This window comes from Sinocyclocheilus anshuiensis, unplaced genomic scaffold, assembly GCF_001515605.1.
Source record: "Sinocyclocheilus anshuiensis isolate Anshui unplaced genomic scaffold, SAMN03320099.WGS_v1.1 scaffold473, whole genome shotgun sequence".
NCBI lineage: Eukaryota > Metazoa > Chordata > Actinopteri > Cypriniformes > Cyprinidae > Sinocyclocheilus > Sinocyclocheilus anshuiensis.
Genome location: NW_015539836.1, coordinates 24,828 through 30,629, shown reverse-complemented (window position 1 = coordinate 30,629; position 5,802 = coordinate 24,828).

The following is a 5,802-nucleotide window of genomic DNA, read 5'->3' as shown; positions in this document are numbered from 1 at the left end:
GGTCGGTTTAGCCAGTCTGTCTGCTTCCTGACCTGGGCCCCAGTTAGTCAAGTACAAACTCTAAGACTATGTGCCATATTTCTAGAGAGAAGAGCGGCACCACCCCAGGAGGGATGAAGACCATCTCTTTTCAACAGGTCAGGTCTGCCCCAAAAACTCATCCAATTATCTATGAAACCTATGTTATTCTGCGGGCACCACTTAGACATCCAGCCATTGAGTGACGAGAGTCTGCTATGTATCTCATCGCCACGGTAAGCAGGGAGGGGACCAGAGCATATTACAGTGTGTAGCCAATCACAGGCATCTCTGTTGAAAGTAATGGCCAATCAGAGGTGTTTTATGGCGTTATTACATCACTTTTTTTCAGAAGTTTACTGAGATCTACACACTTGCAAATCCTCCAATTATAACAAATAATTTTAAAATAATAATTTAATAATTAAAACAAACAAACACAATGTAAATAAGAGAATCATTGTGTAGTGTGTAGTTAGCCATTGATTATAACAGGATTTTTCATGTGAGTGAGCTCGGTCAGTTACACTATAAACGGAGCACCATTGTTTGCTTTCTCTATATAGTCCATTCACAATTTGAATAAAAGTTTTGTCTATCATCTAAGTGGACCGAACATCCACGTATAGCCTACTGTTTCAAGAGAGGCAAACAGCATTGTAAAAAATGATGTGAGTGAATTCACTAAATTGCTCCGCGAGTCATTGCTATAATTGACAGTGATAACTGTAGCAACGGTTGGAAAAAAAAAATCAGAATGATCCTCTTGTTCATAAACATTCTCAGGTCTGAATCAGGCTTGAATTGGTATGGCATATGAAATTTGTGTTCATGGTTATGGTTATGGCTATCTATCTATATCTATCCATCTATCCATCCATCCATTCATCCATCCATCAATTTTTTATTTATTTATAAAGGACATGAGAGAGGACATATAAGGACTGAGAGAGTGGGGGGAGGAGGGGGAGGGGTGACATTAGTATTACATTGTAATCACAGAGTACTGGAAATAATATGAATATTATTTTGTGTTATAGACTTAATATTACCTATGCATATGTGATTTTATCTATCTGATATCTCTGTGTGTAAAGGCACAGTTTCTCACCTCCCTTCAGCTCCCTCCCTCTCTTCCCCACATTACATATCTGAGATCATTACAAATCCAGACATTCCAAGCATAGAGAACATCTATGTTAGAGGTTAGACAAAGACCTGAGCAGCTCGGAAGACAAGCAAAGGAAAAGCAAGTGGAAAGAGAGAGAGAAAAGTGACAGCAGATATATTAATCAAACGATTGTTAGAAGTGAAATCATCCTGCCTGTTCAAGAGAGTGAGGGGCACAGGGTGAGAGGGGGGCGGATGCACACTCTCTACTCTCTTGCCCTGCGTTTTTGTTGCCCCTTCCGCCAACTTCGTCATTCCTCTCCACCACCACAACCGCTCATTCCAACGTCTGTGCCTGCTTCAGGCGCAAGTACCCCGTGGTGTGTCTGTGGCATGGAGAAAGAGAGGGAGGATGAAGAGACGGAGGGGAGGGAGAGACCGGAGCCGCTGACGGATGTGGAGCTGGGCATCATTCAGGACACCTGGGCGCGTGTTTACGAAAGCTGTGAGGATGTGGGCGTCTTTATTCTGATCAGGTGCAGTAAATTTACCCTCCTCCCCAATAGGATACTCATTTTATAATGATGTATTTTTTTATTCTGTTATTTGATGCGTTTCTTGTACATTTGGAAATACAGCATGTGAAGCTGCACAGTGGGCAGAGAAGAATATTTGGCAAGCAGATTAATTTTGCATGATGGATATTCTAGCATATAGGAAAAAGCCACTGCCATAAAAACACACGGATATATACATAGTAAATACAAACAGATGGGGAAAAAAATCGGAAAAATCATTAACATGATTTTACATGAAATATATTATTTGAAAGGAAAAATAGATATATTTACTATTTATATATATATACACACACAATAAAATATACAATTGTTAATATATATATACACACTCACTGGCCACTTTGTTAGGTACACCTTGCTAGTACTGGCTGGCCCCCTTTTGTCTTCAGAACTGCCTTAGTTCTTCGTGGCATAGATTCAACAAGGTGTTGGAAACATTCCTCAGCGATTTTGGTCCATATCGACATGATAGCATCACGCAGTTGCTGCAGATTTGTTGGCTGCACATCCATGATGCGAATCTCCCGTTCCACCACATCCCAAAGGTGCTCTATTGGATTGAGATCTGGTGACTGTGGAGGCCATTTGAGTAAAGTGAACTCATTGTCATGTTCAAGAAACCAGTCTGAGATGATTTGAGCTTTGTGACGGTGCATTATCCTGCTGGAAGTAGCTATCAGAAGATGGGTACACTGTAGTCATAAAGGGATGGACATGGTCAGCAACAATACTCAGGTAGGCTGTGGCGTTTAAACAATGCTCTTGAAAATCTTAAGATATGACCAAAATGCTGTCTAACAATAATCTATGAACATCATCGCTGCAAAGCAAAGCAATTAAACCATGAAGCATTAGACATATTTAGTATTAGTCCATACTACAAATGACTTTGCATCCAGCACGGAGCTTTAAATGATTTTATTTGGATTATACAATAAGATATGCAAAACCTTTCATTTATGATTTTTTTTTTAAACCCATGTTATTATGATCATTTTTCATAGTTTCATGTTTTTTGTTTTTTTTTGTCATTCAATTAGAAATTGAGTTGTAACACTAAGCCTAGACATTCTCAGATCTTAACCTTTGTGAACCTTCAGATATCACGGAGACAGTTTACATTAATGTTCCAGTTAATGTAAAGTGGATACCTGTGAACCTTTTAAAACATATGAATTAAACATAGCTTTGGGATTAGGTAAGTATTAAGCACCATGTAAAACTAACCCTTTTATTCATGTTGTTATAACTGTCTATCAATAATTTTTGTATTTGGATAGGAGTTATTAGTCATTAAAGTATGATATGAGTTAGTCATTAAAAACATTAATATAAAATGTTAATGATTTATTTTATGTACAATGCCAATAATAACCTTGTAGAAGTCGTGTATAATCATTTGATAGTCTCAGCAATTCCTTTAAAAAGGGTCATCGGATGCAAAATACACTTTACAAGGGGCCCAAAGTGTGCCAAGAAAATATCCCTCACACCATTACCACCAGCCTGAACCGTTGAGACAAGGCAGGATGGATCCATGCTTTCATGTTCTTTACGCCAAATTCTGACCCTACCATCTGAATGTCGCTGCAGAAATCGAGACTCATCAGACCAGGCAACATTTTTCCAATCTTCTATTGTCCAATTTTTGTGAGCCTGTGCGAATTGTTGCCTCCGTTTCCTATTCTTAGCTGACAAGAGCGGCACCCGGTGTGGTCTTCTGCTGCTGTAGCCCATCTGCTTCAGGGTTCGACGTGTTGTGCGTTCAGAGATGGTATTCTGCATACCTTGGTTGTAACGAGTGGTTATTTGAGTTACTGTTGCCTTTCTATCATCTCTAACCAGTCTGCCCATTCTCCTCTGACCTCAACAAGGCATTTTCGTCCACACAACTGCCGCTCATTGGATATTTTCTCTTTTTCGGACCATTCTCTGTAAACCCTAGAGATGGTTGTGCGTGAAAATCCCAGTAGATCAGCAGTTTTTGAAATACTCAGACCAGCCCGTCTGGCACCAACAACCATTCCACGTTCAAAGTCACTTGAATCCCCTTTCTTCCCCATTCTGATGCTCGGTTTGAACTACGGTTCGTCTTCACCACATCTAGATGCCTAAATGCATTGAGTTGCTGCCATGTGATTGGCTGATTAGCAATTTGTGTTACCAAGCAATTGAACAGGTGTACCTAATAAAGTGGTGAGAGTATATAAAAATAGTGCATTTTTTGCTCTCGCAGTTGGCATTCCCAAATTTAGACTGATAATGGACGGATACCAAAGGAAGATGTTCCATGACATCTTTTTCTGCATGCTTTTTTTCTCATTGTGAAAGCTTTCTCTAACATCCACACCAAGTAAATCTATCCTTCTTTAAAGCTTCTATTTTTAGTTGAATATAGCAGGTATAGAAATACACCTTGTGCAGTATTTCCTAAACCCTGCAATACCGTTGTATGGTTTCTGGGGTAATAGATTCTGTCAGAATGCTGTACATGCCAGTGTAGAACAAACTCCAGTGGCAGATTTGACAAAAATATCTATTAAAAAACACAATAAATACATATAACTGAGCACATACTTATGCGAACATACATTTTAAATGGGCAATGCCTACAGGACTCATTAAAATAGAATGCTTTAGGTTGCCAGGACAACTGTCAGGGATCATTTTCTGATTTTAGGTTATTAGACTGTCTGTGTGTGTGTGTGTGTGTGTGTGTGTGTGTGTGTGTCACAGATCAAGCTGGAGACAACAGGTAAGTTAATGAATAGCAGGTTTATTGATAGAAATGGCTGAGGCAGATCGAATGGAACAATGACTGGTGAGTATCCAACACAAATGACAGTTCAATGAATCTTAGCATAGTAGTGATATTTGGTTCTTTTGCAGGTTAATTTAGGGTTTGGGATCCAGGAGCGGAGGAGAGCAGCGTAGGAAGAACTTCGGGGATCTAGAGGCAAATATAAACATGTAAGTAGCATGTAGAGAGTCTGGTTAAGTTCAGTGTAGTGAACAGTAGACCGGACGGTGAGTGACTGGAAGGAGCGTGATTATGAATGGTGACTTGATTGCAGATGACAGTTGCGGGGAATCAGAACTCAGGTGATGGTGATCGTGACTGAGAACAGGTGTGAGCCGGGGAGGATTCTGGGACATGGAGTCCAGAGCTGGTGATTGTGGTGATTCGCTGGCAGTGTGTGTGCATCTTATCTTTGGATTTCAGTAACTACTGTTGGCACTCTTTAATGTCTCTCACTGTCCTTTTGGCAACATAGAAATAGTTTTCCTTGGCACCTTCGGTATGCATAATTCAGCTCCCTTTATGTTAACTTTATATAAACTGTAGACTGTGTCCTGTCTGAGTTGTCTATGAACTGTTCAGACATATGCAGCAGATCCGATTTAAATGTTTAAATTTGAACAACTATAATACAAGAAACATTTTAGATTACATTGAGAATTTTAACACCCTATTTTAAATGAAATACATTTATGATTAACATTAATGCACTTGTAGCTGATTTTATTCATTTTTATTCATAGTAACCAAGTAATTCAAGTAATAAAAAGTAGACAGTTTACATTAATGTTCCAGTTAATGTAAAGTGGATACCTGTGAACCTTTTAAAACATATGAATTAAACATAGCTTTGGGATTAGGTAAGTATTAAGCACCATGTAAAACTAACCCTTTTATTCATGTTGTTATAACTGTCTATCAATAATTTATGTATTTGGATATGAGTTATTAGTCATTAAAGTATGATATGAGCTAGTAATTAAAAAGCCCTTTATGAGCCCTTAAAAACATTAATATAAAATGTTAATGATTTATTTTATGTACAATGCCAATAATAACCTTGTAGAAGTCGGGTATAATCATTTGATAGTCTCAACAGTTCCTTTAAAGGGGTCATCGGATGCAAAATACACTTTACATGTTGTTTGAACATAAATTTGTGTTGGAAGTGGGTCGTTGTGATTTTGCCAAGTAAGACATGTTTCTGGATCAACATTATTGTCCAAAAATATAGACTTAATCCAATCCCTACCCATAATTTATTCCTAAAATCAGTGGGAAATGATAGCTGAT